The sequence below is a fragment of the Lagopus leucura genome, unplaced genomic scaffold, assembly GCF_019238085.1.
Source record: "Lagopus leucura isolate 7727_CA_CO unplaced genomic scaffold, USGS_WTPT01 Super-Scaffold_100015, whole genome shotgun sequence".
In the NCBI taxonomy this organism is placed as follows: domain Eukaryota; kingdom Metazoa; phylum Chordata; class Aves; order Galliformes; family Phasianidae; genus Lagopus; species Lagopus leucura.
The window spans coordinates 15,854,279-15,878,615 of NW_024962269.1; the positions used below are offsets into that span (position 1 = coordinate 15,854,279).

At 43.4% G+C, this 24,337-nt stretch overlaps 1 long non-coding RNA gene across 1 annotated transcript in view; it reads left to right on the forward strand.

Moving 5' to 3' along the window:
• LOC122182620 overlaps window positions 1-23,564 on the forward strand; it is a 43,897-nt gene extending 20,333 nt beyond the window's left edge. The window contains exons 3-4 of the long non-coding RNA XR_006179885.1: window positions 22,206-22,354; window positions 23,460-23,564. This is a non-coding gene — a long non-coding RNA (uncharacterized LOC122182620). The remainder of the gene's footprint in view (window positions 1-22,205; window positions 22,355-23,459) is intronic.
• The last annotated feature ends 773 nt before the right edge of the window (window positions 23,565-24,337 follow it).

Here is a 24,337-nt window from a genome sequence, read left to right on the forward strand (position 1 = left end):
CTGCAAAGGGAAAGTCTTCTCCTTGTGCCAGCAAGCACCCTGTGTGCAGCTGGTTCTGTGGTTCACGCTCTGGGATCAGCAGCAGTTCAAAATGGATCACAGAACAGGATCTCTTGCTTTTCAGTCCTTTGTAATTTTGTGCTGATGTTTTCCTTTGCAGTTATTCAATATCCATCTGTATCTGAAAGCGTTGTCCACCTGCCCACCCTGTCAGTCTGACCAAAACTGGATTATAGCAATACTTTGTATTATTTTCCCCACTATATTCCAAAGCCTCATTCCTTCCCTCCTCCGTTTCCTACCACCCCTCCCCCACAGCATTCAGAAAGTTTTATGGAGTTTCACATGGCCTCTCACCCTTTGTAGTTGCACAATGCTAATGAAATAACTAACAGCTCATCAAAATTATCAAAGTGCGTTTAAGGAGCATATGGCATTCGAACTCAGTCTTTCTGGTTATTGCAGAGCCCCCCTCGTCTGATGCAGAAATAGTTTTTTTCTAAGAGAAAATGCTCTGGGTGAATGCAAGAATTTGAGGAAAAGCTGAAAAATTCACTTCGCCCAGTTAATGTTCCTGCAAGGAGGTAAATGCTGTAATGTCCGTTCTCTGAAGGGCTTTAGAGAAACCTGCCATCAGGCAAGTGCTGCTGGGACACGTTCAAATGGCATCCCAAAGCACATCCTCCCTGTTAATATTTCCCTACTGTGCTTCCTTCCCATTTATCTTCATCTTTCCTACCACTGGCAATCCAGAAGAACTTCTTAGCATGTAACTGCACGTGAAATTCACTAATTTACTGTCAACTTTTATTTCTGTTATGTGTTGTGCTGGTGGGCAGAGGAAGAGCGAGCCTGCATAGGCACCTCTTGGAATGAAGCACACTCTGTGACAGACTTGCTGTGCCTGTCAGGCTCTGCAGCACCTCGAGGACGTGGGAGCTCACAGCACCAAGAGCATCCAGCAGGTGACATCAGTGGCAGTGCCTGGAGCCTGGGCACTGCGTTTCTCTGCTTCACTCCAGCTGAGATGTCATGAAATTTGGCCATTTCTTGCTAAATGCCCGTCTCAGGGAACAAGAAAGGTTATCAGCCTTGGTGTTAGTGTAAATATCTCACCCTGTGAGGCTGCCTGCATACCTTCTTCTCTCACAAGAGGACTAGCCTGGAAGGGCACTTTTGATTTTGAAGATGGCTTTGGCTTTGTATTGGTCCTTAGCTTGGACAAGCTGCTTTGTCAGTCTTCAGTGAAAACCAGCTCTTTGAAGCCTGTCTGTGGGAAGCTTGTACCTGTAAAGTCCCTGTGATAGCCCTAGGGCTCCTCTCACAGCATGTCCATAAAGCAGAATTGCTGCTTGAAACCTATGTCCCTGATGTGTTTAAAATTATTGCAATCAGTTTATTTTAGGACAAGCTCTCCAATGACATCCTGGTCATTGAAAAAAAAAAATCAACAGGAAATTCTGAAAGTGAGTCATGCCCTTGTCTTCGTGTTTTTCAAGGATTTTTGGAATTTATTAAAAAAAAAGCAAAAGCACAAATCCTTGATGTTGACAGAAACCATCACAGAAAGTCCATGTATTGAGAAGTCACTCAACAAAAAAAGCTTCTGAGCTCCACATATTTACTCCACATAAAGTCTTTCTAATGACCCCACAACAAACCCAAAAACTCAGAAGGGAAACTGAGAGACAGGGAGCAAGTGGCCCTGCTACTTCTCCTTGCCCTGAGAGAGCTGAGTTTTATTGTCTGCTGGTAGAAGAGTTCCGTCCTGCAGGACACTGCAGAAATCCCAAATGTTCTGAGTATCAGCTGCTTTAGGAACCACGTACACAGATAAATCCTGTGCTCTCTTCTGGAGTTTACAGACTCTTGATGAATGCATTAACAGTAGCTGCCAGCTAGCTGCGTTCCAAGGGCAGAAATAATCTGCTGTAGAGTAATATGGAAAACCAGAAGCACAGTGAGGGAAACTGGGACTCTACAAGCACTGCAGCACTCAAGGAAATCCCCATCCTATGAGTTCACAAAGTTTTCAGCTTTAAACTGAGCATCGAAATGTGAAACCTTCATGGTAACTGCTCAGCAACTGTTCATTTGTGATCACGTGTTTTTATCTTAATGACTTAGGACAGGGAATCATTCTGAGGCACACAAGAAGAACATATGGCCTTTAACAAAAACGTTGTATCAAAATCACATTTAAAATATTTTAGTAAATTTCATCCTTTTCATGTCCTCCCCTTGACTGTCATCACAAAGCCACAGAAAGTGTGTGCTGGGATGGAGATACCTCCACCCAGCTTGTAAGCCTTGTAAGCTGCTGGTTCTTTAAAGGAAAAATAACCTTGGATTTCTTGTATCAGAGTCTTGCATCCTAGCCACATTTGTAAATTTTTTCTTCATAACTTGGAAAAGCAGAATGGGATTTTTTTTGTTCTTTTTTCTGCTGAGGTTCTCACAAAACTGAGGTACAAGAAGGTTTGCAGCATGTGAGTGCAGGAGCAGTACAAAAGTGTGGTGCCTGTTACAAGTCCTGCATTGGACATATTGTGCAAGTAATTCCCCTCCAGCCTCAAATGCTGAGCCAGGAATCCTTGTAAGCGTGAGCTGAATGCATGTTCTGGCCAGAGATGAGGAAAGGGTTAACTCCTGCTGGCTCTCCCTCCCTTTGCCTGGGTGCCTGAAGCAGACTGAGATGAAGAAAGGAAATAGGTTGTGATTGCAGAGGTAAAACTGTGCAGTGTTACAGGCACTTGTGTTATTGGGCTGATGTGGGGGCATGTGTGTGTGCAATCTGCAGGCTGCTGGGGCTGCGGGGATGGGGGAGGTGCCGGGAGCCCCGTGTAGGGCTGGGATGTGTTTGTATGGCACAGCAGAGTAAAGGGGCTGAGCTGGGGTGATCTGCATCCACAGAGCAGTGTGTGCTGGGCAGCCTCCCCTGAGCTCTGGGAGCTGTGAGCAGGATTACTACAGTGACGGGGGGGATGGAGGGATGGCTGAGGTGGGACTGCTACCACGTTGTGAACCAAAGCACGAAGAATGGGGACAACTGGTGGATTCACTTCACAAAATCACACTTTTCATTACAACAATACAGATATACCCAGAGGTGTCTTACATACAGGTGTTACCCCTGGATAAAGGACATAGTTTCATCAACAGAGGAGGGTCAGACAATTAGGAAAAGTTCCTTCTCCAAAGGAGCAGTGCTGCGCCAGCACAGGGCTGCCTGGGGAATGGTGGGATCCCTGGGGCTGGCGGGGATGTGGCACTGGGGATATGGTCAGTGGGCACGGTGGGGTGGGGAGGGGTTGCAGATCCCAGAGACCTTTTCCAGCCGGAATGATTCTGTGATTCTCCGAAGCAGGGCAGCAGCTGGGGGAGCAGGTCCCCGTGTGCTGAGGTGGAGGGGGCCGGGTCTGTGGCCGTGGTGCCAGCAGATGGTGCTCAAGAACACGGAATGTTGTCCAAGACCGGAGGGCAGCCGAGATCTGCTCTCCGAGGCCCCGCAGTGCAGCGCTGTCACCCCCGGCCGAGGAGGGAAGGTGCACAACTTGGGCGCTCTCCGAGTATTCTCCATCAATTTGTACGAGGATTTAGGAACGATCGTGTGGGTCAGCAGAGATCCAAGGGAGGTGGGCAGCAATCTACAAATGGTGCTTAGACAGGAGAATGTGAGATACAGACAGGGATCATTTATTCTGATTTGGCAATCAGAACCATAAGTGGCCACACACACAGAGCAGGGGGAATGAATGCAGCAGGGCGTTGTTTTGTGCTACCGACACATTTCTACCAAAACATGCAGACTGCAATTGCTTTTGTGCTGCTGCCGTGGCCTCATGTATGGTACAAATCACTGTGGTGTGGGACGAGGGAGCCTGTTTAAGGTAACAGTGGGAGAATAGGTTGGATTGGGTCTTGTTGCTTCACAAACGGGCGTGTTTTTCCTTTAAACCCTTACCATAGTGTTGAAAAAGGAACCCTATGCCCCAAGTCAAGTGAATTAATGTTTTGTAAAGGGAGGGTGTAATCATTTATTAACATTGTGCTGGACAAAGTTCTTTGTCTTTGCAGATTTGGCCAAGTGCCCAGACTCAGGCAGCCTCTGACTTTTGCTTTAGTCTCTGAGATAAACGCTCAATGAAACGAGGCTGGAGTTGCACCAGCTGACATGGATCCAGGGAGCAAACCCTGTCAGGAGGAACAGCCTGGAGCTGTGCCAAGCCCGTAGGAGTGGCAACACTTTTTATAGATGTTCGGGTATTTATGGGACGAGGGGAAGAAGGGCTCTGCTTGCGACACAAATCCAGGTTCTGCTCTTTTACTTAACTGGAGTTGATTTGCTCATCTCTAGGAGCAGATCTTATTAAAAGAAAGGTCACTTTCTCTCATCTGTCATTTTTTTTTCCTGTGGAGTATTGAATTTACTACTGCCTACATTTCAAAACATCCCTGGCTGGCTTTCAGCATTTGGTTCCGTATTCTGTTTCCTATGGACATGTACTCTATGACCGACATAAGCTTTGTTTGAAAAACGTCTCTAACTTCAAGGGTAAACCCCTTCCAGCATGAACGCAGTTAATTTAGTATGAATGTCACTTTGAGCGTTTTCCCAATGTAATCTCCTTAAAGGTTAATCATAAAGTGAAAGAATGTGCTCTGGATTTTGACACAATGCCTGACAAATATTTTCAGCAAGCTACTGTTAAAGAAACCCAGGTGTGGTCTTACTCTTAATGTCTCTGAAATAGCGTTGTATCTTTGGAGAAACAAAGATGAATTGAGAGATTAACCCATTGGCTTCTTGGCATTTAAAAAAAAATTATTTAGCTTCCACTTGTTCTGTTTTTGCTCATCCATAATTCCCTGGGGGAGATCATGTTTCAGAGAGATGAAACACTCTGGACGTCTTTGTGAAAAATGCAAACAATGTGTTACCTTTAATGATGCTTCAGACTTTCAGTTCTGTTGAATTCAGCACGATGCTCAGAAGCCCAGCATTCTTGTAAGCTTGAAAATGTTTTGGCCTTGAAAACGGATAATGTCTGGAGTTTGAATGTTACTGAGATATGTTAATAATTTCTAGGATGGTTTTGTTTAGACAAATTTACAGTTCAGTGCTTTTGCTCAAAAGTTAGCTGAATCAAAAGGAGTGGTTCTAAACCTGTTTTCTTTTTGCTGCAGCACCTGTGTATCTGCTCCTAGAGATTGGTGGCATCTTGTTTTCCTCTTTTTGAAAGTGTCCCCCTATTTTTCCTAATATAACTTGCCATTTCCTTCTTCAGACTTAGGACTTACAATTAATAGATTTTGTTTTGTTTTGTTTGTTTCCTGAGATAGGATTGTATAGAGGGAAATGGGATGTTTTAAGGAAACATAGGAAATCTGTCCAGCTCCTGTCCTGATTGTGAACACAGCTTCTACCAAATTATGTAATGTTAGTGCCTGCTTCAGGAATCCCTGTTTCATTCTGAGTAAGGGCATTTCAGAAGTTGCTGTTCTCATGTGCAGAGCCTGACAGCACAAGAGCTCTGGTAGCTGTGATGCTGCTTCTTACACGAGTCATTGCAGAGATGAAAGAGCTTGTGGTTGTCAGTGCAAGGTGTAAGTAGGCCATTCAGACAGCAGCTGGTTTATTTGTGCAAACACTTTTTGGCTTATCTTTTTAATGATTACTTCAGGATTTCTCACCCCAGGTATGCTCCTACCCTTTCTCTGACCCCTCTGGTCGGGAGAGGAATGGGGACAGAAGGGAACCAGGACTGCTTCTCCCTTCCTCTCCCCAGCACTGTGCCTCCTCTGAAGAGCTGAATGCTGATCGGGCTGTGTGCGTGGCTGTGAGGGAGAAGGTCTGATGGGAGGTTAAGTGATAACTCTTTGTTTCTCTTTTTTCCTCCAAAGAAGGTACTGGTTGTCCTTATTCAGCAGATTCTAGTTAGAAGGGCTCAGCATTTTGAAATTTGGTCTGTCTGCTGCAGTTGTGAAAGAAGGTATGTTGAACAAGGCTGTCGCAGGAGGCTAGGGTCTTTGGTCAGCCTCTTTTCCATTAGAAGCCTAATTTTCTGTAGGCCTTCATCTTTATGCTTTCCACGGCCCTGTGAGACGATCCCGGTGCCATGTCACAGGTATGAAAGCAAGCCACAAAAAATGGAGACTGCACTGTTCCTCATAGAAAGTCCATAGCAGAGCAAGGATTTCATCATGCTGAAATCTCGGGCTGCAGCATGGCCCTGCAGCCCTCCTGTATCCCAGTTACATTGGGAGATCTCTGGCTAACCAAACATGCACGCAAAACCCACACAGGAATGCAGGTTTAATGCAGTTGTTTAGTCCATTGACTTTCACTGAGGAATTCCTTCCGTGAGACACGCAGTCTAGGCCTGACATGAAAAACTGGTTAAAGTATCTGAAAATATGGAACTGTGCTTTCCAGTTTCTTCAAATATCATTTCAATTTTCTGGTATTTAAAATCTGGTCAACCTAGAATTGAGCTTTTTGGAAGTCTGACAGAGAAAAAAAAATCCCCCTACTGATAGATATTCATTCAAGTTGTGCTGTAAACTGGCCATTATGATATTTCATTTGTCAGCATGTACTACAATCACTTGTTCAGGATCCCTTGGGCAGACTGCCTTTCAAATCAATATTAATTATGTACCACTAGACAGTAGCTAATCTGAAAGAAAGAGCAGGTTTCATTTAACAGATGACTGATGGTTGCTGGCCTCCCTGTGAGTGTGGGTTTTGGTTTTTGTTCTGCTTTCTGTGTTTTTTGAGGCATCTCCAGTCACTGTATTGGAGGGCTGGTTGTGTTACTTTGTTTTGCATAAATCTGACATTGAATTCAGAACTGTTGGCATCCACATGGTTAAGGTTCCATAGGATCCATCAGCACTGACCTTCAGCTCCAGCACCCAGTGCCTTAGAGAGCTCACCCTGGGTAACATCTTTATTCTTTTTGGCAACCGTCCAGTGCACAACAGAGGAACCTGCCAGAAGCAGCTTTGAAATGTGTGTTTATTGCATTGTCGTCGTGCCAGCAGTAGCCGTTCATCTGAAATCTGTCAGAAATGCTCCTCGTAATCATCTGAGCTTCTGAAGAGTGATCTGCAATAACCACGGGCGAGGGGCTCTGCTGGGATGGATGTCTGAGGATGACAGGTGTGTTCTCTGTCTGTTGACACTGGGAGTGCAAACTGAAAGATACCTGCTCTGCTGCTGATGTAGCATCAAGGCAATTGGTGAAAATGATGGACTCATAGAATGGGTTTGGTTGGAAGGGACCTTAATGATCACCTAGGAGGGTGTTGGATATATCTTGGTTGTAGAATGGCCTAGATAGATAGGAGAAGGAATCAAAGCAATGCAGAAATTTTCAAAAGTGAGTTGTTCCAGGACTTGCAAAGAACAAAGTGTAACTGGATCTGGGGCGAGTGCCACTGGTGTGCGTGTTGCTGGATCTCCTGCTTTCCCCAGCGGCTGGAAGGGATGAGAATTTTTGCTCTCCTTTTTGTAGATTGCAATATCTATTTATCAACATTCTTGGTCTTCCTTCATCACTGTAACTCACTTGAGCCCTTTAGCTAGAAGAAAACCCTGTCAGCTCTCTGTGTAAACTGAGACTTTGCTGCCGTGAATAGCGCTGGAATTTTATTTATTAAGTAAAGACTCTTGGATTTCTAGCTTTTGCTTTGGAGTGGCAGCCACGAAATACTACCTCCCCTGCCTGTCCCCAGAGAAAGGAAGCCTGTAGCACAGCAGGCCATGTGGGGCCAGGGGTCAATCTCATGACAGAGGTGGCCTGACCACAGCTGCATCTCGGGGGCATGCTTGGAAGGAAGGAGTATCTGCACGGGGCTTAGCACGCCATCGCCGTGCAGTGTACCCTTATCTTTATTCCACAGTTCTACCTCTGCATGTACTGCACTTGAGTCATAAAAAAAGTCTTAAACTAGTATCAGTAGTAGCTGAAGGTATGGCACAAAATCACTTTGATTTTTAGGATGTAAATAATATTTGGAAGCAAATAATGCTTGTGACTGCGACCTGACCAAGTTTTGGAGCATTGAGCTGAGGTCCTTTTCCCATGCTTGTTTTGCTGTCCGTGTCGGTGGGAACAAGGCTCACTGGAGGAGTGGCAGCTTTATTGCTGTATATATTTCTCTGAAAATCGGGGGAAGAGAAAACAATGCAGCAAACAGCGTGTGCACCGTCACAGAACGCTCCTCTCGTAGTTCTCAGTGTGCTATGAAATACCCTGGGGAGGCTGCAAGAGGGAGGCTTTAAAGTCTCCAGACTGTTAGGTTAGGGAATTTGAGAATTTAGGGAAGCCTGAAAATTAAAGGAAAAAATAAATAATCATCTGTTTCTTGTAAGTAGGCATATCAAAACATGGCTGCAAATTACTCATTCATGTATATCAAAAAAAGCACTTTTAAATTAATCTTTGTTATCATTTTGTGGTCTGCTTTCTCATATCTTACAGACCTCTGTTGAAAAACGCACACAATTAGGAGCACAATTGACTTCCTTCTTTGAAAGGGCTGTTGTAAAAATAAAGAAGTTCTGTTTTTCCACTCATATGAGCACAGAAAGAAATACAATTCAAAAACACAGGCAATCAACAAACAGTCACAGTTTGGGCTTTTTTTTTTTTTTTTTTTGGATTAGAAAAAGTTTAAAACAAACCAGGCAATATTCCAGGAAATGATTCCTGATGTTTTAAATATATTGTTTTAAATTTAGGTGATCCTTCAGTTTATTAAGAAGGCAGGGAACGAGGAAACGTTGCAGGTTACCTGTTTATAAATGCTGCCCACTGTTATTCCAGAAATAACTGAGCTGCACCGTTCACACAAGCACTATCAGAATAGAGATCGTATAAATCAAAGCTTAAACCTGAAATTCTTGTTTACCATTTTAACTTAACCCCATTTACTGTGTTTCTATTCAGATGATGTAAATAAGAAAAAAGAAATTGTTGTGGGCCCTTTTCCAATACAGTTCTTCGTGTCCCGGCTCTGACCCTCGCTGGTGCCAATGGCTGCCTGCCCTCGTGTGCACCATCACTGAACCTCCCTCAGCATTTCGTGCCCAGTTCTTCCCAGTGCCTGAACACCTCACTGCGTCTGAAGGCGAAGCACATGGGCAGCTGATGGTACAGGGTGATGATGGAACCCGTGGCTTTGAGGCCTGCTGAGCTGTGGATCTGGTTGGCTTGGTTAATGTGGGTGGGATGCCAGCACTGCCTGTCCTCCTGAGCTGGATGTGTTTCCTTGCGTACTGCCTGTTCATATCCACCTCTTCTCTGTTCTAAGGGCAGGCTTCGGGGCCAAAGGGTCATTTTGTACAGGATGTTCACAGCATCTTGGTTTTGACCAGAGTTACTACGTATCATAGTAATGAATCCCAGCCCTCCCAGATGTAAATAGGTTTGAGGCCTCACGAGAACTCAAATAGTGGGACGTTACAATCACTGCATTGGTTATTAACACCGAAGTAGAAATGGAGTTTGGGTTTCTGCACACCCAATGGTTTGATCTGTGCGCCTACACACGGGCCATACATCTGCAGACTTTGCAGAATATTTGCATTTTTTACATGTTAAAACTTTGGGTTTTTCTTTGAATTCTTCCACTAGAGAAACATTCCACGTTCCTCTGACATCTGCAGTCACATATATAAATCTGGATTTATATTTTTCAATGTTTTTCAGAGCAGTTATGGGAGAAGATACACTTGTCATGACAGCCTATGATACGGTACGACTGTGATCTATCTAGCAATGTTTTCAAGAGAGTAGATGTCTCTGCAGAAGAAAGCCTTTCTCCTAACCTTGTTGTAACTAATTAGAAAACAAATGCTGTGTCTTAGAGAGAAGGGCTGCTCTTTCTGTCACCGTGCAAAAATGGAAAGAATTGTAGGTACCACATTCTGATGTACCTTTGGGGGAAATATGGTTTATAGCAGAGCACAGTAGTTCAGAATGTGTCTGATGGTAGGACAATCACATAAATTCCAAAGGAAAGACTCCAGGAAGGACTCCTGAGAGGGAATGTGAGCAGAATAGTTATGCAACTACCACAAAAGTGAAGAGAAATGAACCAAGCAGTGACTGAGGCCTGGTGGGAAGATGGATAATATTTTCCTAAACTAATGCTTTGCACTGTTACAGTGCTTCCTGACTCTCCCAGTACTGACTCTGTAATTTGATAGATTGAGGATCTACTTTAAAATGCTTCAAAAATCCCACTGACTTCACTGGAATTCCTTCAGGTGTTTCTTCAAATATATGCTTGAATTTTCAGCCTTTGATTGTCAGCTAGTTTAGGTTGTAATTGCTAATTTAGTTTTCTTTTAGAAATAACTATTTTTTTTATTATTATTATTTTGATTGTAGCAAAAGATTTTAACTGAATGGATAAAATGTCCCCTTCAGTCCCAAAATGAATCTTCAGAGTTCTTGTAAGAATGTATTTTAGGTGAAGAATGAAAAATACTTTTGTGAGCAGTGGGACAAATTGGCTTCAGCTTCTTGGAAAGGCTACTGCTTCACCTACAGGTTTATTATCTTGTCGTGGAATGATATGTTGCCCGTGTGACAGATCTTAATTGTAAGGTCTTTGCTGCACAAAGCAGCATCCTACCAATAAGACTTATGTGCCAGTTTCTTAAACACTTAATTTAACACAGCTAAGAACCCAAGCTCTGAAAGAAGCATGCAGATGATGTGTCTAATATCAAATGAGAGCTTAGTGAAGTAACTCTTCCCAGACACTGTGAGCTGTTTTTTTTCGTAGACATATGCTGCTGGAAACCTTTAACTTACTCCAGAAAATGCAAATTAAAAGAAATTCTTTATCGGTCACTGAATGCTGCTGGAGTTTTGGTTTTACAAATTAGTTCCTAACAGTTCCAAACTGCCATACTGAGCCTACAGGATTGAGATAGGTGATGCAGCCTGCTGTGAAAGAGGAATCAACTTGTTCATTTCCAGTCCACCTTCAGGTAGCTTTTCCTTTATGGGTCACCACCATCCAAGCATGCGAGTTAAAAATAGGTGCTGTAGAGCCTGTTCCAGCCAAGAAAGCCTTCTGCTGTGAGTATATAGTATCTGACTGGCATGGGAACCTGAAAGACATTGATGTATTATGGTTTTCCTAAAGGCTGCCCAGTGGAGCTGAAAAGCTTGGTACAGGGCCCTTTGGCAGCTGTTTAGGTGGGAGCATGATTTACCCCCTTGCAGAGATACTAAAGCTGTAACCTATATCTACAAACTAAAGTCAAGGATTTATGAACCTTGGAATATTTTACCCGTGCCTCTAAACTGCCAAGTGTAACTATTCTGGGCTGTAACCCAGAACATAGTTTACTGAAATTCCACTGCTTTAATGATGACTTTTTTTTTTCCTATAGAAAACAATATGAAACATTCTGCCATCCAAACAAAATTGCTTTCTGCATCTGGAATTTGTTGATGTTTCCTTTTGCTGCTCGTATACATTTAATTCAATGAAATGGTTAGCAAATGCCATTGTATCCTCAGTTTTGGTTATTGTTGGTTGTTACATCTTCTGCATTACAAAGTAGAACTATCTGACAGTGAATTCCAGCAGTCATAGTGTAGAAGAGCGTCCTGTCCTTTCTCTTAAGAAGATTGGAAGAAGTAGGTCACTCGAGGTGAACTATGTCTTGGGAAGAAAGATGAAACCATCCAGGTGACATTGCTCCGGATAGCATGCATCTTGTGTGTGCAGGCAGTGAGCTTCCTTCTGCTCTCAGCCAATAGGGGTGCCAGAATCAGAATGGAAAAGGCACTTAGGTCTGCATTTAATAGACAAAAGAGCAGTCTCTTACAAAGCAATTGGTGATGCTGTGGATACTGGGACAGCGGAGAGGGGAGGAAGATGCTACTGCCTCTTGTTTGCCTGTGCCTTCCCTGTTGCTCTGTATGTAAATTGCCTTTGTCTCAAGGCTAACAAAGAGCTCGTTCTGCGTGAGAATTAGTGTTCCATCGATGGAGGTGAGCTGCTGCTTGTTCTTTGTTTCCAGAGTTAAACATATGGTACTGCGTATCACAAGTTCTTTCATCCCCGGATGATCTATGGCAACTGGGGAGGGTTAAAAGAAGGCATGGCTGTCAGGGACAGAGGCACCAAAGCCTTCAACACGTCAGGAGATGTGTTGTGAAAAGCTCTCACGAGGCAAAGGCAGGCTTTCAGGTAACCACAAAATGAGCTCTGAAGCCAGGCTTTAGATGAGGGCAGAGGTAATCCATGATTGTGGCCCTGGTGGAGTACACAGACAATCTGATTTACTCTGGTTCCTCCTACGGTGGGCAGAGCAAGTGGATGTTTTCCAGATGTTCGGAGAGATATATTTCTGAAACCATGTTGTAGGAAAACAAACTACCACATGAAAGGACATGAGTGCCAGGAAAGTGAGGGAGAATGGCATGCATTAACAGTGTTTAATACTTTCCTTTTTCTGTTCTTGTACTTGATCAAGAAATGCTCTATGCTAAGCATTCAGTGACTCCTAAATCGCCCTATTCTGGAGAACTTCCCTCTGATGAATTTAAGATTGTATGCTGCACTCTTAATACATCCTCTCCACTGCTGAGGATGCCACAGAAACACAAATGAATTGGGAATCTGTCTGTATTTTGTTTTTGTTGCTGTTGATGTTGGCCTCATCCCCAAAGCAGGACCAGAAGAGGTCTCCCATGATGGAGATAGTACTGAAGGAGTGCAGGAAGTGAAAGATCATCAGACAGCCCCAATTCCAACAGTCTCATAGCTGAATCTTTGAGCAACTGTTGTGTGTTTAAACACGAGGGGAGAAAAAGGGGCAAAAGTGATTTAATGCAATTCCACGGAAGAGCCCTTTTCATTGCTTGCATCGATTTTGGTAGATCTAAGCTTGCTCCAGCTGTAAAGGACTGCAAAGTCCACAAAGCTACAGTGGAAATCCTGGTCTTTCTGTTGGACTGTGTGTGGATACTGTGTGAAATGCATTGCTCTGGAATGCATTAAACCAATGTGGTCATCAGTTGAAAATGAGTAGCTCTGTGAGAGTCAGGAAAAGGATGGCTGCTTCCTGCCTTTTGCCTTTGCAGTTCGCTGGGTTTTAGGGTTTCTGTGAATGTGTCTTTCAGCATTTTACAATGAAGATCCCTTTCAATCAGGGCTTTTCTGAAAGTAATTTGGCAAAGTTTAGCTACGTGCTTCTTGCCTGAGAGCTCAGGTTCTGAATGTGCGTGCTTAGCTCTGTCTGTCAGCAGCAACCACTTTAACCTGGGATGAGGACGCAGGCTCTGAAATCCCCCCAGGTTATATTTGTTAAAGCAAGATGGTGAAAGGTGAGGAAGGCAGATTACAATGTGTGGAATGAAACCCGAAGGAATACGTGCACCTTAAATTTCCGCTGTGTTTTTACAAAACCTGGAGAGTCAACCTCATCATTACCTGCTCAGCGAGGTGTGCTGATCTGCTGGCCTTTACATCCACTGAGTGGAAGGTTAACCAGAGCTACCTGTCCAGGAGCAATCTCTTTAAGAAATCACAATAGGTCGTGTAGAAACAATTGCAGAAATACAGCCTATTGTGGTAGTGCAGCATATGTTAGTTGTTACTGCTCTGCTCTACCAGTAAACTGCTCCTGACTTGGCTTCCTTTTACTGGGTGAGGTTTATCACACCTTTTCTCTCTCAGCTGCCTGGCCTTTGCTGAATGGCCACACGCCACTGATGCCTGGCGTTGGGGCATCTGTAGTCCCAGCCCAGCTCAGTTCAGGGGAAACTGCTGAGCTTGGGGCACCTCTCACCCTGCATCACTGTGTCTGGCAACAAGGGCATCATCACATGTGTAGCTCTGCTTGTAAGCCTGGCTGGTAACATCTGGAATGTGGGCAAAGAACTTGATGATCAGCTCATTAGGCACAGGAGCATGCTCACCAGCATCAGCAAAGACCTCAATAAGTGACCAGTACAACTGTCGTGCAATCATATCTTGCTTTCTAAGAAAACTGCATCATTTTTTGCGCTACTTTTGCAGCTCAAATGAATTCTGTTTGGAAGGGAAGGGTGCTTAAGGGACCAGGAAACATAGTTCAGCGAAAGAGCTGAGAAAGTCCAGGCCCTGCTATCACAGGTCACTACGTCCTCTCGTCTGCTCTGTGAATTTATAAACATCCATTTTAAAACACAGTAACATTTTTGTGAGGTTTGCGTTTCTCCCTTCCTGCTGGAGGGCTGTGCCAGAATCTTTCTGCACCCTTTTCTAATTTCTAGGAGAAATTTATTAATACTTGGCTTATATCCACTGCTTGTTGTGCAAATGTTTCTCTTCAGATTAAATGTCTCTTCTTTCTGCTCTTTGCCCTTCTGATTTATTTCTAGAGAGCCTCGTGCAGCACCTCTCACTCTCACTCTGCAGCATCTTAAGGTGCATGGTTGAAGTACCTGTGGGAGCAGCATGGAGACCTCTGAGCTCCTGGTTGCAGGAGATATGGAGCTTTGTCTGAGCAGCTGCCCACACTGCTGTGCTTTGTAGCTTGGGTTCAGCCCTGTGCACCCAGAGAACTGCAGGCGAATTCCCACCCATCTCAGACAGCAGGAGAGAATGGGAGATGGAAATGTTGAGGCTGTGTCCTAAATCTCCTCCCCCCACACGGCCTGTCTGATGTGGCCATTTTATCTCCGTGCTCGGAAGCAAATGGTCCCCTACCCCTTCCTCACTTCCCTGACTGCAGGCTGCTGGGTGACGTGGAGCGATCGCATGCTGTCATACTGAGATTGTTCATGGAGCTCACAGACTTTAACGAACCAGCAACTGCTTGGTGTGATGTAAAACATGGAAGTTATTAAAATCAAAGATCGTATCTTTGCATTCTAAAATTTACTAATTGTATGGGATAGCTCATACAGATCAGTGTAGCGTTTGCCAGTAAGGTTGTTTCGGAAGTTGGTAGATAGTACAGCAGTCACCCTGTCCTGTTTCACGTGGAAGGCTCTTCCTTGTGTTCTTTACAAGCGCTTGACACTGAGAACAGTGTGCTCACAGCAACGATTACATGTTAATGTAGGTTAATAGAAGTTCATGTGGCTGAGTCTTGGAATTCTTAGCTCTCCTCTCAGTGCTGCCTGACAGCTTTATTACCGCACAGATGGGGGGAGCACGCTCAATATGCTAAGCACTATCAAAAGATTTTTCTTTATGGTCTTAAGAGGGCTTATCTGTAATTCCTGGCTGCACAATCTTTGAAAACTATACTGTTACAGACAGTGATTTTTTTCACACATGGTTTATTTTTAAATAAAAGCATTCTGAGGCAGAGTGGGGTCACGTTAACTATTTTTTCCCCCTGAACTCTTTTGGTGCAGACTTACAGTTGCTCTGTTTTGTCAATCTACGGTGATTTCATTGCATCATTCAGCTGGAAAAATCCAAATATTTCATTGTGAAATTTCCAAACCAAAGCTGCAGGTCACAGTGGCAATTTTTGCACTTTTGGATCATTTTGAAAACCAAATGAAATGCTTCAGAGCGCTCCAATACAAATACAGTATAACAAAGACCATTTTTTTTCTTCAAGTTCTATTTTGCCATTATTCGAAAATGATTATTTTATCTGGAGCTGTAGATATAACAACTCACATGTGTGCAAGCTTTTTAACAGATGAGGTGTATCTTCCCTCGCTGCTGTAGAGGGGAAATTCATTCCTGTTTTGCTCCCGCAGCTCTATCCACATTGCAATATAAATATTTGTATATGTTACCAATTATCTGCAGCACCGTTCTGCTCTTGAGCTGCATCATGAATCTCAGCACCACTTTTTTATACTTTTACAGCTCGACTCAGATTTCATCCTTAGAAGAAGAACAAAGAGCATATGTTCTGTATGGCCACAAAAACATCCGAGTAGAACAGGAAGGTCATTAACTGAATACTGAGGCTGTATGAAGAAGCTACAGCTATAAATGTCTTTCTGGGTGACCAGGTTTCTAACAAACCCTGGAAATTTTTGGAGATTGCAGTGGGCAGCTTGGTTCTGGAGAAGGTGGCTGCAGAGTTCTCTGTTCTCACCTCCAGAAAACTTGGTGATTCTTTCGGGCCTGGAAATGGAGCATTTGGAATCAAGCAGTCTCTGTAATATTGTAGGGTTTGGTTTTACAAGGTGACTGCCCTGGTCTAAGCAAGAGCCGCTTCTCAAGGGCATGGGATAAACAGGAGGAACGTAGGGCTGGAAAACGGGTGGTACATTTTTATACTAATCCACTTTCAAGAAACATTTCAGATTATTATACTGTCAGTGAAAAATGCATTTCTGCTTCACACAAAGCGCATGAGGAGTCCAGCTCATGGGCAGAGGAGGAGGAATGACGCGAGCCAGGAACACACAGGAACTTGTTCTGAACATCTGCTTGATGGAGTCAAGAGGCGCAGCGAGGCAGTGGGAGCTCCGCACCACGGGGAGGGGGCACTGGGAGGAAGGCGAGGAGAACAGGCTGTTCTGCTTGCTCTTTGTTTCTGTAGACCAAAGGAGTGCAACATGACCCAAAGCGTATGGACTGGGCAGCTCCTGCATCTTTTGCAAATTACAGAACTGAAAGTATCGAATCCTTTGTGTGTTCCTCTCTTTTTAGACCTGATGAACTGAGGAGCTCTTTACAGAGAGGAGCTGAGCGTGTCATGTCCTTCCAAGTGCGGGGTCTGCTTGGGTCTCAGCTCTGTTCCAAATTCATTATGGCTTTGGAATACATTGAAATCTTTTAAAAATAGGCCTCTGGACTTCTTGTTTTCCTCCTCTCCCAACAGCACAGGCATCAGTTCTTGGTGAGATCCGTGCTGTAGCCAAGTAAATAGGGTCTTTCTACAGCATGAGCAAGCCGTGCTTTTGAGATACAGAGCTCCCAGAAATGGTAGAAATGTTTGCAGAACTCAAAATCTCGAGTTACTTTCTTTATATTTATACTCCCATGTTAACAAATGCCTTGTTTGATTACTTTTAAATGTTGTGTTTCTGGAATGAAAATAGAATGCTGGCTTTTGACTCTGGCTTCTAATTCAGTTTGCCTTATTATTTGAGCTTGCAAGAAAGCTGATTTTTTATTTTTTCTTTTACAAAGGATGGTTTGTTTTCAAACCATTGTAAAGCTGAATGTTTAAATACTGACCATTTTAACTTCCAGTACTCCTCAGTAATTGGTAGAACCTTTCAGTCTTTTGCTGTGACTTCTTAGCAGAGCATAGTTGATAGAGAAGTTTTCTATCACAGATTGGCTAACTGTCAGAACGTTGCACAGTGATGCAGTTTCTACTCGTGGTGGAAATATCTTGCATTTGGGGATTTCTCTGATAGGCAATATTGCTTCTTAGACAGACTGGCTTTTCCAATGATGAAAGGCAAAAGATAGCTATAGACAGTTTACTTACCACGAAGTTATGCAGAAGTAGGAATTAGGATTCGGGTCTCTTTTGCTTAGTACCTGCTTTGTCTCACTAATGCAGTCAACGTGGGGAGGCGGAATAGATATCAAGCATTTGTGGGAAGTGGTCTGAAAAGTGCCTTGGATTTGGGTGTTTCTGTGACTTCTTGGGAAAATTCATGTCTGTCATTTCCTGTAAATACGGTTGGTTCTGCCCACACTTTCCATCCAAGGAACTGCAATGTGTTTGGTTAACCTGAGTGGATCCCAGTCTGGCACCTGAATTGCTCAGAGCTCTTCTGGAGCCATCTGGACGGTGTGACAAGGGCAGCTCTGGCAGCTCTGAGATTTGCCTTCTCTGAACCGTCCTAAAGAGTAAATGGAGGTTTTTCAATAAAACGAAGTCTAGGTGTGAGTGTGTCCTATTGCACAATCAGTTATGAGAAAAACAAATGCTTTTGTGAGTATTTTTATAGCTGTTTGAAAAGCTCTAAACAAGAACAGAATGACAAGTACATGCCAGAGGGGATAATGCTTCATTTTTCCTGTGTGCCAAAAAGAATTGTCCAAAGTTTTTAATTGGTGACTAAAATGTTTATCACAAATTTACTGATAATTAATATCTAAGTGTGTCAGTGCACACTGCAGAGCTGCTGCTTCTTAGATCTGAAGCGCATTCTGTTTTCTGTCCAGTTGGTTTCCTGCAAAGTGCTGAATTATTCTAGCTTTTGTGGGTCATTGTTAACCATGGCAGGAAGGGTCATTGTTAAAAATGTTTTCAGAACTTTGATAACCAGTTTATCAACTGATTCACATGTTTAATCAGTTAATAGGTTTTCCTTTTCAGTTCATGGGAATTTCTTTGTTTATCTTAACTGAGTAACTGTTTCTACAGTGGAAAGAACTGTAGTTGACTGATAATCTTTTCAAATATGTGGAGTTTGCTCTTGTGATGCAAATTGCGTGGCCAGACCCTGCACTCTGGAACCGTCCACCAGAATACAGGGCAAGTTTTGCATGTGAGTGAAACCTCAAAACATCTTGGGAATACTGAGCCTGGAGCTGCAGGGGTTTGGTAGCTTATAATAAGGCTCTTAAAGGCACTTTGGTATTTAATAAAAGGTAGAGAGCAGCTTTGAGAACTTTGCTGGATTGTTATGTGCCAAATGTCTGTGGTTCCTTCAATACCTGGTCAAAAATTGCTCAGCAGGATAATTTCTCACCAAAAATGCTGCTCTGTCTCAAGATGCATGTGTAGCATGAAACATCCCCAAGATCTGAGATCCCCTGCTCTGTGACCTATCCCAGGACTGCACCACCCTTCTGAAAAGGACTTCCCTAATATCTGATCTGAACTTGCTGAGATGTATTTTGTGATATTGCCGTCGTTCTGGCAGCCATCTCAAACAAGCAGTCGGGCAGTGTGGTCACTAAACTTCCCATTCAAGCTGGGGAATTTGCTGTAGGCTTTAGACAACCTATTGCTAGATCCCCATCTCTTCCTCAGGGCCCCGCTCCTCCCAATGAAGGCCATTGTGCCCCTTGCCTTACTTGCTGAGAGTGCACTGTTGGCTCCTATTCAGCTTGCAGACAGTTTTGTGGGTTTTTTTTTGCTCTTCCCATTGTATTAAGGCCCGTCAGCTCCTGTGTTTATAAACAAACTATAGGCCAAGTAGAGCTATAAACTTTATTTTGCTTTTTGGAAATAAATTTGGTGATGGTATTTGCTTTCTATGTAAAGAGCAACTTGGCATGAAATAACATACAATAATAAAGTTGCAAAATTTATGTTTACATAACATTTATCTCTCTTGAAATTGCAGATACTTAGAGAGCCCCGCTAGTCTCACTTGGGCTCATAACAGAACCGTGCTCACTCAATCACAGCAGCTTCTGGGAATTGGCATCATATTTGAACATGTGAGAAAGAGTTAGCAGCTTGTTTTATGTGATCTGGTTTCTTTCTAGATATGTTCATTCCAGTTGCTATATAAAGGAAATGTGTTTAGATGATTACAAGTCCAAAGCACAAACCCCTGCAAAGCCGGACATGGGAGTTTTGTTGGTATGCATTGGATTGAGGAAGACAGAAACGGACCAGCAGAAACTCAGTGCTCTTTGACAGGTTCTGGCTTCACATGCTGTGGCTCAGATCTAAACCATAAAGATGTTTCTCAGTTCCTTTTCTGAGTGGCATGAGGATTGAAGGATGTGTTCTGTTCTGTTGAGAGACCACTGGGTACTGCTGATGGAGAGGGTTGGCTGGAAAGTACAGCTGAGTGTGGTTTTGTACCATGAAAATGTGTGTCTGGAGCCAGGAGTTTTGGGATTGCGTTGAAGCAGTGCAGCACTGCGGTACCATCAGAAAAGATCCAGTGCTTTTTCAGATGATGTGATGGAGAATGGATGGGGAGGAGGCGAGGATTTATTCTTTCTTGTGGCCAGCAAAAAGCAGGAGGTGATAGGAGGGAAGCAATGGGGTCTCGTGGGTGTGGGTGAGAAGAAAGCAGAAGATTGGGCTCAGCCAGTAAAACTGCATTGAGCCAGCCTCTGATTAACGTCGCGTTGATTCAGGTTTTGTTTGATAAAGCAATACTTCCCGAGAGTGGAGCAGATGCAAGCCTTTAAGCACTGCTCCGTATCTGCTCCTGAAACCTGGACTGAGTGTGTTCCTTCATTTCTCCCTCCTGAGATAACACACAGCCACAAAACCTGCAAAGTGTTTCCTTCACCTCCAGAAGATGCCCCTGTCCCCTTCTAGCCGGGTGCCCTGCGATACCAGAGGTGGAAAACAACTTTCATAGCTGTCTGTGATGAAAAGCAATGGGTATTGGAGTATTCTACTGTTCAACAAATTATTCATTAAAACCCAAAGATCCTCAATTTAGAAATCCTGTTGTGCAATGCAGTGAGGATAAATATAGTGTGGTGTTTGAAGGCTTTTTGTTGTTGCTGTTGTCAGCTTTCTGTTCCATCTTACTAAAACATTCCTCTTTGTTGGGAGTCAGAAGCAAATAAGATCTTGCTGAAGCTTTTTGAAATCTAAAACCAATTCATTAGGTACAATGCAAGTGTGGAGCACAGGCAATTATGAGGATTTCAACAGCAAATATTGCAGCCCATGAAACATTAGAATGATTTCCTTCTTGTTTAAAACGCTGCAACGCATTTCTCCCCGGCTGAATGTGCTCTTGAGCTTTTGTGTCAAAGTGAATCATGATCTAATGCTCACCAGATTACATCTAAATGCTGCAGTATTTCCCTTCTAATTCTGGCTCTTCCTCCTATGATAATATTATTTGTCTAGTCAGTTATGTGCAAGTGTGAAGGAGGAGATGTGATTCCTCCATGTGTGCAGATGCACGTGGGAGCATTGCCTGAGGCCATTGCGCTGGGCTTGTGCGCAGCAGTGCTCGTGTTTTAAAAAAAAATTGAGTTGGTAATTAGGCAAAGAGCATAATAAGATCCATGTCTACAAGGCCAGCATGGCTCAAAAGGCTTTTATTTGTGTGAATTTCTGTACAAACGTGAAATACCCTGGTACTTCATTGGTCACTGCCCGCACACTGTGTATGCTGGGGTGAATGGCCGCGGGTCTGAGCCGTTCCCCTGGGGAGGCACGGAGCCACGGGGCAGCGAGAGCACTCTGTGTTGGAGCACACAGGCCCAATGAGCAGCACGGGAGCCTCTCTGCAGCCAGCCATCACTAACACTCCCGATAAAACCTGACATCTTTTCCATCCCCTCGTCCCCTCCGTGGAACTCTAATTAATTTAAATGGTTTTACCGAGGGACCGTGGCACTGCTGAAAAGGCAGAGGGCTTTGCTTGGGTAATCAGCTTAAATACCCGTCCGCTTCCTGCCCTCGCTGCTCCGAACTTCCCATTTGGGAGACATAAATACTGCTTTTATTTTTAAATCTCTTTTTCTTTCTCTCCAATTTCCTTCAGTTTTCCTAACGCGCCTCATACAAGATTCCATTTCAAAGGGCAGGATGGTGGAGCCTGTAAACTGGATGCAGACGGGAACTTTTTGGTTCAATGTTGATTGCATTTATTGGAGGAAGGGATAATGAGGGGTTTGGTGTGGAAAAGGTACATCTCTGGCAGGCAGGAGCTGGTGATAATTAGGAAGAAATCCACAGTTTCATTTATCTTTATGCTTCTTAAACGCTACTGCTTAAATGAGCATTTTGCAACTCCTGCTGTATCAGCATGGCAGTTATTTCTGAGGTTAAAAAAAGAACAGTTTGCTGAATACATTTCTATAAGTATGTTCATCTGAAGGCACGCCAGGGTCTCTGTCAGCTGTAAGATAAGCTTTGAAATGCCGCTACTACAAGGCCATGTATGGACAGACACTACTACAGCAGCCTCTGTGAATGAAACAGGAATACATAGCACAGCTTCTGCCACAATTGAATTCTTTTCTGTCATTACTCAAGAGAATTGCCATCAAGTGGAAGAGCGCTTCACAAGGTCAGGGCTTTAGGAGGTGAAAAGCTTGAGTGTGTTTAATTTGAGGAGTGAGAATAATCTGTAGAAACATTCCTCTCCTTCAAATTATGCACACACGTGTTTTTTTTCGTATATTCATGGACAATTTTTTGTCTATCATATCCCCTTCTCTAAATTCTGGCAAAATTCTGTTTTCTAGAAAGAGAGCTTCGGATCGAAGAGGTGTCTTGCTTTTACCAGCAGGTTTTTATTTTATTTATTTATGTATTTTATGGCCAGTATTTGTCTGACTTAACCTTCTCACTTTTTCTTAAGGAGTGGCAGTTGGCCAAGAAGACAAATTGCCTTCCGGCTGCAGGCACTTGCCATAGTTGTTGTGGTGTGCCTTGGAACGTGATGCCCTCCACAGGTGGCAGCCTGCAGCAAAAAATTGGTTGGACCTGCAGAGATACAGCCCAGTGACAGTGAGTTTATCACCCTCTTTCCAGCTGACAATTTCTCAGAATTTCCTTCCCCGCCATTTTAGGAATCTGTCTGAAACTGTTGTGTGTTCTTATACCAGAGCTGTAAGTGACACTATGCAGGATACAGAAAATTGTTCTTGGACACTGGGCAGGTCTCTATAGGCAGGTATCTCTCACGTGCTAGGAGACGTTCAGCCTCACTTTAGAGCCAAAGTCAGGAACTATATGGGATTTGCATGCCTACATGTGGAGTTTGTGTGTGTTTGGCAGTCTGTGCTCAGCATGCAACAGAATCTCCTAACCAGTGTTCAGAAGCTACTCAGATGGTAAGGAGAAGTTGCTCTGTAGGAGGACCAAACTTTTTAGCTCACCATTGTAAAAGGCCAATCTTTGTTTCAAAAGGAAGGGGCTATTAATCATGTTAGTTGATTGGGAACAGGATTGAGCTCCAAATGCAAGGTTTTTTGAGGTGTTTTGAAATGACAGTCTGGACTCAGCTCAGCTCCTACGAAGGCATCAAAATAAGCTGGCAGACACCTGCAAGAATATTCCAAAACTAAGCCCAGATCGTTAAATGGCAATCAAATGTTCTTAAACATCAATTTGTGATGGTAATTGTTAAAACGTCATTTTCTCTGAGGAAAAGATGTTATGTTTTTTACCTCATGGCAGCAGTAAAAACCAGTACTCCTTTCCATCCATTCCACCTGGGAATGGATAATACCTTTCCCTAACTGGGTCTAGCAGGAAAGACATGCTCTGTTGATGGGTGTTTGGTAGTTAACAATTACTTCTTCATTTTATATTCATGCCAGTTTGCACATTTGAAAAAAAAATGCTAGCAAATGTCATCCTACTGTGCTGCTGTTTCTCCAGTGCTGTTTTTCTAGTGCTGTTTAATGATGAATCATGAATGTTAACTTCATATATATGTAATGCTTTCTATATATACACACATATTTATATAAAATTCTGGGTGGTGGCAGGGGGAGAGTTTTTCTGTCTGCCTCATCTTTTGTTTTGATCTAGTTGCTATAGAAATACTAAGATCAATTTTGACAGGATAAAATACTACAAATTACATTGTTGGATTACCTCATTACAGAGGGCTGGCACTTTGGATTGCAACATGACCGAAACGAAAAGCGTGAACACTACAAGAATTTCTGCTCTATGGAAAAATGTTATTTTTGGATTCTTCAGGAAGGCGTGCATATAAAACCACCAGCTCCCTGGTGAGTGAGTCCTTGAGACCAGCAGAACTTTCGTCTTAATTTTTGGTTGTGGTAGGTGATGTCATAGTTGGACGTGCATTGACATTAAGCTGCAACTGGCATCTTTGTGACACAAGCCTTCATGTTTTTCTGTTAAACACTTATGGTAACTGATTTCTTACAGCAGGACTGGTGGAATTAGTCTTTTTGCCCCTTTTTCATGCGTCATCTGCTACCCGTGTGTCCTTGCATCAGTATTACAGTGTTTCAGTAATTTGCCCTGCCTGATTGACCATGCCTTACAGTCTCAAAAGTGGCAAATGTTAGAAAGGACTTTCGTTCGTTAGCATTGAAGGGGATACCTTTAGAGCAAGCAGATTTGGGATGTAATCTTGCTTCCAGTGGGAGGTGTCAGTATCTTGTCTGTGCTGTGTGGAGATTCCCGTGAAATCTCAAGTTTCTGTGGTTTTCCTTTTCATGCTGATGGAACTTGCACATGTTTGTGAGCGGATAAGGGACTTGTTTGAAGATGTCTTTCAGTTTGAATCAGGAAAATGTCTTGTCCTCCAACTGCTGGTAGACTGTATTGCTGTGTTAGTAAAAACACCTTCATCGCTTGGTTTTATTTAGGAAAACATTTATCCATCAGTGTTACTTGTATACAGGGAGGCGATCTGTGTGATTTGGCAAATGGCTTAGCACTCTGTTTTTCTTCTAGTCAAGAATATTACTCTTGCTATATCTAATCTAGAGTTGTAAATTGCAGTAG